Here is a 12614-nt window from a genome sequence, read left to right as displayed (position 1 = left end):
CAAACTTTTACATTAAAATTATCAACAGGATTAATTTCACCTTCAAGATATTTTGCTGTGTGAAGTTTGGCAGAGTTTTCTTGACAGTATTTTCATTGATTTTCACAAATCATGGCTGTAAGAGACAGGGCAGATAACAACCAGTAAATACTTTGTCAATGGGAAAATACTGAATAGACATTGTAGTAAAGAGAAATGAATCACAAGATAAATGGAATACCAATGTGAAACTATTTTGATACTGAGCATATAACGAAGTATGATTATTGCAAATGCAAACAATGAATTAGTGCAAAAAGGATCACATGCTGCAAGAGCAGGTTTTGCTCAGCTCAGCATTCAAATTGAGAATTCACCCATCGTTTTTTTGGCAAAACACTCCAACATGGGAATCAGCTCTTTGCAAAACTTTAAAAAAAACTTTGATGGAAACTTTGTCAAAGTACTACACAATGTTAATAAAAAGTAAAGGAAGATTTTTAATGGGCACCACAATGTTGGATTGGCCTGGTGGAGCTGCTCAAACTCTGGAAAACATGGTGCAGGCCCAGTATGCAACATTTGCAACTGGTAGTACAGTTTTGAAGATCAGTACGGAGACAAGAGGAACAAACACTTGCATTTACATAGCATCTTTCATGACCACCAGACGTCCCAAAGTGCTTTACAGCCAATGAAGCACTTTTTGAAGTGGAGTCACTGTTGTAATGTAGGAAACGCGGCAGCCAATTTATGCTCAGCAAGCTCCCACAAAGAGCAATGTGATAATGACCAGATAATCTGTTTTAGTGATGTTGACTTAAGGATAGTGCCATAGGATCTTTTATGTCCACCTAAGAGAGCAGACGCAGCCTCAGTTTAACGCCTCATCCGAAAGACGGCACCTCCGACAGTGCAGTGCTCCCTCAGTACTGCACTGGATTGTCAGCCTACATTTTTGTGCTTAAGTCCCTGGAGTGGGACTTAAACACACAACCTTCTGACTCAGAGGTGAGGGTGCTACCAACTGAGCCATGACTGACACATGGTAGATGCAATTTAATGAGATAACTGCAAAGTGATGCACTTTGGGAGAAACAACAATGGTACTATTTTGAGGGGCGTGCAAGAACATAGAGATCTGGGGGTGCATATACACAAATCTTTGAAGGTGCCACAGCAAGTTGATAAAGCAGTTCAGAAAGCATATTGGAAACTTGGCTTTGCAAATAGGGCCATTGAATACAAAAATAAGGAAGTTACACTAAACCTTTATAAATCACTGGTTAGGCCTCAGTTGGACTATTGTGTACAATTCTAAGCACCACACTTTAGGAAGGATTTCATGGCCTTGGAGAGGTTACTGAGGTTTTCCAGGATGATACCATGGATAAGGGACTTCAGTTATGTGGAGAGATTGCAGAAGCTGGGATTGTTCCCGTTAGAGCAGCAAAGGTTAAGGGGAGACCTAATTATGAGGGGGTTTGATGGAGCAAGTAGGGAGAAACTCTGGCAAGTGAGTCGGTAACCAGAGTCATAGATTCAGAATAATTGCCAAAAGAACTAGAGGGGAAATGAGGAGAATTGTTTTCATAAAAAGGGTCGTTCCTGAAGGGGCGATGGAATCAAATTCCATCAGAACTTCCAAAAGGCAATTGGACATGTACTTGAAGAGGACCAGTTTGCAGGGTTCTGGGGATAAAGCTAGGGTTTAGAACTAAACTGGACAGCTCCTTCAAAGAGCCGACACAGACACGATGAAGTGAAGCACCTCCTTCTGTGCTGCAAGATTCTGTGAACAGTGTGAACTGATGTCTCTTAAGGTTATTAGTTTTAAAGCTCTTCCCCCAGTCAGAACATTTCATGGGTCTCTCGTCATGGTGAACTCGCTGGTGCCTCAGCAGGTGAGATGACTGAGTAAATCCCTTCCAGCACACAGAGCAGGTGAACAGTCTCTTCCCAGTGTGGAGACCCTGGTGATGCCAAAACTACTGCCAACAAGCAGGAAACTCAAAGATTTAAAAACCATGGTGATTGTCGAGGTTTGTCCCGTCACCCTCCCACAACTATTTTTGGTATAACTTTAAATCAAGTGCCCCCTTTTGTAAGGACACAAACATCCACAAATTAACTAATAAACATTAAAGGGAACCTTGACAAATCAAATTAAATTAACATTTTGTTCCCTGTTGAAATGATGCACTCCAGGTTGTCCCTGGAGATGGAGTGTACCGGTGTACGCTCGGAAGGCCGCGAGTGTACACCGGTACACTCCATCTCCAGGGACAACCTGGCACGGACACCCTCCCACAAACTTCCCTTTCACTGCCGATATAAAAGCAATTTTGAGAGTATATGCTTTTAATTACAGGGTCAATCATGTATGTATGTATTAAATAGGTTAATGACCACAGCTGGGGTAGTTACAAGACAATAATCTGATGCAGTATTGTCACTTGCAAGGCCTGACCCGCTCCGCCCGGTGATTGAGGGTAACCCGGGGGCGGAGCTACAATCACATTGTGAGGTCAACGGGGGAATGTTGACGGCACCACGCTCATTGTGACCTCACAGTGACGGCGTCATTTCAGGATACGTCACTAAACAACATCTTCCAAATAATAATCGGTCAGGAAAGTAATAGTAAAATAATCAAATAATAATAAGGTGGCAGGCGCCTGGCTCAGAATGCCTCCCATCCATCCTATTGTTCGCAGTTGACTGACGCTGCCTCGCGTTTCCAGCCGCGTTAAATGTTTCCCTCCCTCAGGGGGCGGGTGAGCAAAGGGCGGTATATTTTATGCCGTGTCACCTGGCGGCGAGCCGGGAACCTCACGGGCTGACTGACTGACCTAAGACAGCCGATCCTGAGATTTGAGTAGGTTTACTGAAGGCCGGACTGTGCTGCAGCAGATGTCAGTATATAACTTTTCTCTTACCTCTCTCTTTTCCCTTCCCCTTCACTTTTTCCTCAGGTGGCGTCGTTTTTTTTCGATCAAGATTTCGCCGTAACCTCCCGCTACGGCTCTCGGCCAATCAGCGGCGGATGGCCCGCACTGATGACGTGTGGCTCACTAACCGCCAGGAGCGCTGCGCGTGGGCAGGGCGGTTAACGGCTGGGCGCGCGCTGCGCATTCAAGTGCAAACAGCGCCCCCCGCGGGCAGGCAGTGCCAGAGAGAGAGAGAGAGCGAGAGCGAGCAAGCAAGCAAGCAAGCAAGCCAGCCAGTGTCGGTCCCAATGCATTTCAGTTACAACACAGGCCAATGCCATGGGATTGGAACACTGACTTAAAAAGATAATTTTTCAGATTTGTCGGTGATTTTTTTTTGCCAGCTAGATTCATAGAAATTTACAGCACAGCGGTCATTCTGCCCGTTGTGCCTGTACTGGCTCCTTGAAGGAGCAGTTGTGCTTCCCCACATCCCTGCTTTTTGAATGTAACCCTGTAAGTTCCTCATCTTCAAGTACAGCTCACATATAAAATTATTTATGGAATAAGCTTCCACCACCTTTTCAGGTAGAGTGTTCCAGATTCCGACAACTGAGTGAAAAATGTTCTCTTCTCCCCTCTAGAAATTTTTCCAATGATTTTGAATCTATAACCTCTAGTTATTGACCCATTTGCCAGAGGGAAAACATTTACTCTTATCAAATACTCTCATCATTTTGAAAACCTCTATAAGGTCACCTCTTAATGTTCTTTGTTCCAAGGAGATGACTCCTATCTTTTCCAATCTCTCCTCATAACTGAAGGCCCTCATCCCTGGTAAACCTCATCTGTACCCTTTCTAATGCCTTTCCTGTTTTCCTGAAATGTCATGCCCAGAATTTTCCACGATACTCAAGCTGAGGCTTAACCAATGATTTATAAAGTTCTAGCATGATCACTGCTTTTATATTCTATCCCTATTTATAAAACCAAACAATCCATATGCTTTGTTGACCACCTTATCAACTTGCCCTGCCACATTTAAGGATTTGTGTATACGGACACCAAGGTTTCTCTACTCATCTACACTTTTCAAAAACATGCCATTTATAGTATACAAGTGTAACGTCCCGAATCCGGAACTCCAAAAACCGGAATTGTCCGAAAAATGGACATTTTGCGCATAGCTGATGGAGTCGTCCCAAATCTGTAATTATTGTCCGAAAACCAGACATTTTGAGGCAAAACCCAAAATTCGGCACAGATTTAGTAGAGGATTCTGGATTTCAGACAAGAAAATCAAGTCTGAAATCTGGAATTCTCCACCGAATCTGTGCCGGATTTCGGGTTTTGTCCTATTTTGGACCTCGCCGCTCAAAACCCGGCACGGATTTGATCAAGAATTCCCGATTTCAGACTATTGATTTTCTTGTCTGAAACCTGGAAAAACTCAAAAACTGCTACAGATTCAGTCTCGAGGATTCAGGATTTCAGATGTTGTACTTGTACTGTTGTTCCATATTAGTCCTCCCAAAGTGCATCACTTCACACTTCTCCACAATGAACTCCATCTGCCATGCTTCTGCCCATTTCATCCTCCTGTCTATGTCAGCCTGAAGCCTCTAATTATCCTCATGATCATTTATAAAAACTTCAATGTAAAGTCCAGAGACTTGAGTACATAATCCAGGGTGGTACTTTGTACAGTATTGAGGGAGGATAAAGTGTAAGTTGCTGTTATAATAAAAAGGGCTAATAAAATTCATTATTTAGATTATGCATGAGCTGACTTATTGAACGGCTTTTATATACTTAACTAGAATCGATCCTCACCAGCTGGTGCCACAGTACTATCAATAAAATTTGCCGGATGCAGATACCCTGAACATAGATTAGTTCAGGGGTGGATACATTTCCTCTTTTTTAAATTAGGCTAAATTCCTAAATGTATGGACTCCTTTATTGGAATACTGTGAATAATGATTGGCAATTGGGGACTAACCCTCCAAGTCTCCCTGATGAATCGACAGTGAGGTGTTTGGAGCAGAGATGCAACCATGTGTAGAGCTGAGGAGTGGGCAAGGAAATACCAGGGCCAGTTCCAGTATTTGAATGGGACCAAGCGGTCCCAATAATCTTGCTAGAGGGTCACAGAAGTCTTGCAGAGTGTGAGTGGTAAGCCAGTCCCATTCATTATCATTTTGGGGAGTTGTGGAAAATTCTGGAGGGTATTCTTTTCATCTGGCTACAAGACATAATCACAAGGTGAAAAGTGTGTTTTCTGCCTCTTATTTCCACCTCTACTCCTTCCTACCGAACAAGTTTAGGAACCACTCTTGCAGACCGCCTTTCAAATTCTTTAATATAGATTTATACATCACATGCATGCCAATCTAGAAACCCCCAAAAAACTGAAACTTTAAAACAGCCTGAATAAAAGCTATGAGAAGTGAAAACAAGAAATTATACTAAAACTAGTGAGACATGGTCTTGTAACTTAAGCTGCAGATATACCCAACATTTCTTTAAATATGAAAGTCTAAAAGAGAATATAAATGTTGAAGGTGCAAGACTGTATTTCTAGGGGGGCATAACCCCTCCCAGAAAAGTTGACTCTTGGCACTTCATTTGTTACATTTTGCAGTATTTTGGAATCTAAAAAAGGAACTCTCTCAGTTTTATAGGGTTTCCACCCAGTTTTATTAACTTTTCCCCATTTAGCGCTAGGCACCACACCAATTTTAGAATTGTAATAGCACTTCAAATGCAACCCCCAACAACTGGTGGTAAATTTTCAGGATGGTGGGGAGGGAAAATTTGAAGACTTAAATTTTCGTAACTGATATTTTTAATCTATAGAAAGGAAAAAACATTTGGATCTCTAACAAGCTTCTTAAAAGCAGCACTCAGCACGTCCATCCCAACAAACATTCTGCTCCCAGTTTCCCTCCCCTCACAAGTGCTTCCCCCAGATTTTGCCATTCTAAGTAAGTGCTACTATCAGCTTCTTTTTCTCCCTCCTCTCCAAGTGCTGCTCCTGGCTTCTCGCCTTTTCCTCCTAAATAAGACTGCTCCATTCTATTCCACTCCCCTTCATTATTTAACTTCCTTGATCATGTTGTTTTCATTACATAGAATTTTACAGCACAGAAACAGGTAATTCGACTCTGCAGGTCTATGCTGGTTTTTATGCCCCACATGAGCATACTACTGTTGGTACAATCCTGCTCTTTTCCAAGGTTTGGTGAATACATTTCAAATAATTCTGATCTCTATGCAACGAGACTACAGGTTTGAAACTATAATCATTTGTTTAATTAGGTTCCCATGTATCTACAGTTATTGCAGACATGGAGTACTCACTGCCTCATTGTGTCATGTCACTATACTTCCAGTCCTTAAGTTAGTAATTTTTTCCTGAAACTTTGTTGCCTCTTTCAGGTCTACCTTGGGTTTCCTACCAAACAAGTTTAGGAACCACTCTTGCAGACGTCCTTTCAAATTCTTTAGTATAGATTTATACATCATAGCAGAGGCACTGGGGTTGAGGGTGTTTTGCTGTCAAACAGATTTGTGCTTTTTCCATGTCTCAGTTCTTTTCTTCTGTAGGGCCAGCTTGCTGAGTGGACTCAGCTCTTCCAGCACAGCGGGTTGATTTCTCAAGCTCCTCCTTCTAAACTCATGCCCTTTGGAACTGACCTATTCACATTTGGGGCCAAGAGGCGAGGACCATGGGGCAGCACAGGCCAGTCCACAATGTGATATGTGTGCGCGCTAGGTCCGTGCAGCAGAGCTGGTCTCCAGTCATCTTGGATAATCCTTGCCACTGGACCAAGACCTAACTCTGTCAAGCCTGTGTGCTGGTGTGCAACGGCCACCGCATGTTAAAAAATCCACACACAGGCATCTTCCACCCTTCAAGATGTAGTTTGGAATCTGGAATATTAGGTCCTTCATTGAAACATCCAACCCATCCCTTTTTGGCGTGGAAACAAGTCATCCTCGTTTTGAGGGATCGTCTATGATGATGATTCACATACAGGTGGTGGAGTTCACAGCTCCCTGGCTTCCACAGTTCTGGGTCAGGTTTTGTTTTCTCCAACATCCCATTTGAGATCAGATTCCACCAAACACGTCTGGGATATTTCCAGAGAATCTTAAAACACTTAGTGGGGAAAATGTTGGAATCAATCATTAAGGATGAAATTGCAGCCCATTTGGAAAGCAGTGACAGGATCGGACCGAGTCAGCATGGATTTATAAAAGGGAAATCACGCTTGATGAATCTTCTGGAATTTTTTGAGAATGTAACTAGTAGAGTGGACAAGGGAGAACCAGTGGATGTGGTGTATTTGGACTTTCAAAAGGCTTTTGACAAGGTCCCACACAAGAGATTGGTGTATAAAATCAAAGCGCATGGTATTGGGGGTAATGTACTGACGTGGATAGAGAAATGGTTGGCAGACAGGAAGCAGAGAATCGGGATAAACGGGTCCTTTTCAGAATGGCAGGCAGTTACTAGTGGGGTGCCGCAGGGCTCAGTGCTGGGACCCCAGCTCTTTATTCCTTCATCCAAATCGTTAATGTATATTGTAAAGTATAATATCTCCAAGTTTGCCGATGACACTAAACTGGGTGGTGGTGTGAGCCGTGAGGAGGACGCTAAGAAGCTGCAGGGTGACTTGGACAGATTAGGTGAGTGGGAAAATACATGGCAGATGAGTATAATGTGGATAAATGTGAGGCAGAATATTATCTGAATGGCGGCAGACTAGAAAAATGGGAGGTGCAACGAGACCTGGGTGTCATGGTTCATCAGTCACTGAAAGTGGGCACGCAGGTACAGCAGGCAGTAAAGAAGGCAAATGGTATGTTGGCCTTCATAGCTAGGGGACTTGAATAGCAGGGAGGTCTTGCTGCAGTTGTACAGGGCCTTAGTGAGGCCTCACCTGGAACATTGTGTTCAGTTTTGGTCTCCTAATCTGAGGAAGGACGTTCTTGCTATTGAGGGAGTGCAGCGAAGGTTCACCAGACTGATTCCAGGGATGGCTGGGCTGTCATATGAGGAGAGACTGGATCAACTGGGCCTTTATTCACTGGTGTTTAGAAGGATGAGAGGGGATCTCATAGAAACATATAAGATTCTGACGGGACTGGACAGGTGAGATGCGGGAATAATGTTCTCGATATTGGGGAAGTCCAGAACCAGGAGACATAGTCTTAGGATAAGGGGTATATAACATAAGAACATAAGAATTAGGAACAGGAGTAGGCCATCTAGCCCCTCGAGCCTGCTCCGCCATTCAAAAAGATCATGGCTGATCTGGCCGTGGACTCAGCTCCACTTACCCGCCCGCTCCCCGTAACTCTTAATTCGCTTATTGGTTAAAAATCTTTCTGTGATTTGAATGCGTTCAATGAGCTAGCCTCAACTGCTTCCTTGGACAGAAAATTCCACAGATTCACAACCCTCTGGGAGAAGAAATTCCTTCTCAACTCTGTTTTAAATTGGCTCCCCCGTATTTTGAGGCTGTGCCCCGAGTTTTAGTTTCCCCGACCAGTGGAAACAACCTCTCTGCCTCTATCTTGTCTATCCCTTTCATTATTTTAAATGTTTCTCGAAGATCATCCCTCATCCTTCTGAACTCCAACGAGTAAAAATCCAGTCTACTCAATCTATCATCATAAGGTAACCCCCTCATCTCCGGAATCAGCCGAGTGAATCGTCTCTGTACCCCCTCCAAAGCTAGTATATCCTTCCTTAAGTAAAGTGACCAAAATTGCACGCAGTACTCCAGGTGTGGCCTCACCAATACCCTATACAGTTGCAGCAGGACCTCCCTGCTTTTGTACTCCATCCCTCTCGCAATGAAGGCCAACATTCCATTCGCCTTCCTGATCACCTGCTGCACCTGCAAACTAACTTTTTGGGGTTCATGCACAAGGACCCCCAGGTCCCTCTGCACCGCAGCATGTTGTAATTTCTCCCCATTCAAATAATATTTCCTTTTACTGTTTTTTTTCCCCCAGGTGGATGACCTCACATTTTCCGACATTGTATTCCATCTGCCAAACCTTAGCCCATTTGCTTAACCTATCTAAATCTCTTTGCAGCCTGTGTCCTCTACACAACCCGCTTTCCCACTAATCTTTGTGTCACCTGCAAATTTTGTTGCACTACACTCTGTCCCCTCTTCCAGGTCATCTATGTATATTGTAAACAGTTGTGGTCCCAGCACCGATCCCTGTGGCACACCACTAGCCACCGATTTCCAACCCGAAAAGGACCCATTTATCCCGACTCTCTGCTTTCTGTTAGCTAGCCAATTCTCTATCCATGCTAATACATTTCCTCTGACTCCGCGTACCTTTATCTTCTGCAGTAACCTTTAGTGTGGCACCTTATCGAATGCCTTTTGGAAATCTAAATGCACCACATCCATCGGTACACCTCTATCCACCATGCTCGTTATATCCACAAAGAATTCCAGTAAATTAGTTGAGCATGATTTCCCCTTCATGAATCCATGTTGCATCTTCTTGATTGCACTATTCCTATCTAGATGTCCCGCTATTTCTTCCTTAATGATAGCTTTAAGCATTTTCCCCACTACAGATGTTAAACAAACCGGCCTATAGTTACCTGCCTTTTGTCTGCCCCCTTTTTTTAAACAGAGGCGTTACATTAGCTGCTTTCCAATCCGCTGGTACCTCCCCAGAGTCCAGAGAATTTTGGTAGATTATAACGAATGCATCTGCTATAACTTCCGCCATCTCTTTTAATGCCCTGGGATGCATTTCATCAGGACCAGGGGACTTGTCTACCTTGAGTCCCATTAGCCTGTCCAACATTATCCCGCTAGTGATAGTGATTGTCTCAAGGTCCTCCCTTCCCACATTCCCGTGACCAGCAATTTTTGGCATGGCTTTTGTGTCTTCCACTGTGAAGACCGAAGCAAAATAGTTGTTTAAGGTCTCAGCCATTTCCACATTTCCCATTATTAAATCCCCCTTCTCATCTTCTAAGGGACCAACCTTTACTTTAGTCACTCTCTTCCATTTTATATATCTGTAAAAGCTTTTACTATCTGTTTTTATGTTTTGCGCAAGTTTACTTTCGTAATCTGTCTTTCCTTTCTTTATTGCTTTTTTAGTCACTCTTTGCTGTCGTTTAAAATTTTCCCAATCTTCTAGTTTCCCACTAACCTTGGCCACCTTATATGCATTGGTTTTTAATTTGATACTCTCCTTTATTTCCTTGGTTATCCACGGCTGGTTATCCCTTCTCTTACCGCCCTTCTTTTTCACTGGAATATATTTTTGTTGAGCACTATGAAAGAGCTCCTTAAAAGTCCTCCACTGTTCCTCAATTGTGCCACTGTTTTGTCTGTGTTCCCAGTCTACTTTAGCCAACTCTGCCCTCATCCCACTGTAGTCCCCTTTGTTTAAGCATAGTACGCTCGTTTGAGACACTACTTCCTCACCCTCAATCTGTATTACAAATTCAACCATATTGTGATCACTCATTCTGAGAGGATCTTTTACTTGGAGATCGTTTATTATTCCTGACTCATTACACAGGACCAGATCTAAGATAGCTTGCTCCCTTGTAGGTTCTGTAACATACTGTTCTAAGGAACAATCCCATATGCATTCTATGAATTCCTCCTCCAGGCTACCCCATGCGATTTGATTTGACCAATCAATATATAGGTTAAAATCCCCCATTACTGCTGTTCCTTTTTCACATGCCTCCATTATTCCCTTGATTATTGTCCGCCCCACCGTGATGTCATTATTTGGGGACCTATAAACTATGCCCACCAGTGACTTTTTCCCCTTACTATCTCTAATCTCTACCCACAATGATTCAACATTTTGTTCATTAGAGCCAATAATCATCTCTCACAACTGCCCTGATATCTTCCTTTATTAACAGAGCTACCCCACCTCCTTTTCCTTCTTGTCTATCCTTCCGAATTGTCAGATACCCCTGTATATTTAATTCCCAGTCTTGGCCACTCTGCAACCACGTTTCTGTAATGGCCACCAAATCATACCCATTTGTAATGATTTGTGCCGTCAACTCATTTACTTTATTTCGAATGCTGCGTGCATTTAGTTAGAGTGTTTTTAATACTAGTTTTTAAACCTGCAGCCCCTTTATATTCATACATATTGTCCCTTCCTATCACCTTGTGGTTTACTTACCCCAGTGCTACTCTGCTCTGTTGCCTCCTGCCTTTTGCATTCTTTCTGGGGTCCTGTTCATCTGAGCTCTCACCCACTCTAACTAGCTCAGAGCCCTCTCCTGGGTTCCGAATACTCCTCGCATTGAGGCACCGAGCTTTCAGGCTTGCCTTTTTATTACACTTTGGCCATTTAGGACTGAGATGAGGAGAAACTTCTTCACTCAGAGAGTTGTTGACCTGTGGAATTTCCTGCCGCAGAGAGTTGTTGATGCCAGTTCATTGGATATATTCAAGAGGGAGTTATATATGGCCCTTACGGTTAAGGGGATCAAGGGGTATGGAGAGAAAGCAGGAAAGGGGTACTGAGGGAATGATCAGCCATGATCTCATTGAATGGCGGTGCAGGCTTGAAGGGCCGAGTGGCCTACTCCTGCACCTATTTTCTATATTTCTATGTTTCTTACAAATCTTCCAATAGATTTTGTGTACTCAATGCATGTGAGGTGAAGATCTGATAGGGTGACACAATTGTATATGTACTGGCCTCAATTTACAGGCAAAATTTGTGTGATACAGTTCTTGCATATGCACTTAAGTTGGGCATCTCATTTGTATTAGTTAAAATTGGGAAAGCCTGGATCATCTTTTTCCTTCGGGAGAAATAAGTAAAATTGTGGCTATGTGCAATATTTGAAATAGGAAAGAGTTTGAACTGGTAACTTTTAGACTAGGGATCCTCTATCATTAGAAGTACGTACAAGTGGTGTGACAAGACATTTATCTTGATAATTACAAAGTAAAGCAGGCCTAACACAATTTATCCCAGCCCAACAATGCTCCTTTCACTGTGTAACTTTTAAAAGTGGTGTGTTTAGAACACAGCAGCTGTTGTAGATAGAGTCTAAAGGAGAGCCAAATACCAATAAAGAGATTGCTGAGATGTGCAAGAGTAGCCTGGAACAATTGTGTCTTGAAATTTCTCTTCCACAAAGAGAAGCATCTAGCTTCCACTCAGCACCTCCTCTAAAGACATATTCTGTGGGAGACTGTACAGGCAGAACTATTTCCTATAATTCCATAGCACAGAAAGTTAACACACCAACATCCTTTGGGACGGGAAGGAAAAGATTGCTTTACGTACATACGAAAATGACAGAGAAAAGACCAACTGATCCTTCGAGCCTGTCCCATACAATCATGGTGCAACCAAGCATCGTGAGCCCCACCCACCACCAGCCAGTAATCTCCTGGGAGAGACAAAAAAAACCATCTTGCATAGTTTGTCACCAAGGACTGCCCCTTAGAAGCCTTTCCATTTAACTAGATAAAAGGGTACTTCTGTTTTATCTGTGTAATTATCAATTTATTGTTTTAATGCTGCTTCTGATTTTATCTAATCTTTAAATAATACGGTCCAGCAAATCCTCCACTCAGAAATAAGTACTCGTTTAAAATATTGGTTGCAATACAATTGTAATAGAGTAACACAAATAAACATTATTTTGGTTGTTTA

The 12614-nt window shown here is 42.9% G+C and overlaps 1 protein-coding gene across 9 annotated transcripts in view; it reads right to left on the bottom strand.

The window, feature by feature from the left end:
- odr4 (odr-4 GPCR localization factor homolog) overlaps positions 1–3050 on the bottom strand; it is a 139071-nt gene extending 136021 nt beyond the window's left edge. For 8 of the 9 annotated variants that reach the window (XM_070887110.1, XM_070887114.1, XM_070887107.1 and 5 more), the window contains exons 1-2: positions 2919–3050; positions 41–115 (exon numbers count right to left, since the gene is read on the bottom strand). The gene's annotated coding sequence lies outside the window, so the exon portion shown is untranslated. Of the gene's footprint in view, positions 1–40; positions 116–2406; positions 2430–2918 lie in introns of those variants that run through there. The other variant, XM_070887109.1, reaches the window with a different exon arrangement.
- Positions 3051–12614: the final 9564 nt, after the last annotated feature.

The sequence above is a fragment of the Pristiophorus japonicus genome, chromosome 8 (genome assembly GCF_044704955.1).
Source record: "Pristiophorus japonicus isolate sPriJap1 chromosome 8, sPriJap1.hap1, whole genome shotgun sequence".
In the NCBI taxonomy this organism is placed as follows: domain Eukaryota; kingdom Metazoa; phylum Chordata; class Chondrichthyes; family Pristiophoridae; genus Pristiophorus; species Pristiophorus japonicus.
Note: the sequence above shows the minus strand (reverse complement) of the source record. Positions and strands in the feature narration are given on the sequence as shown.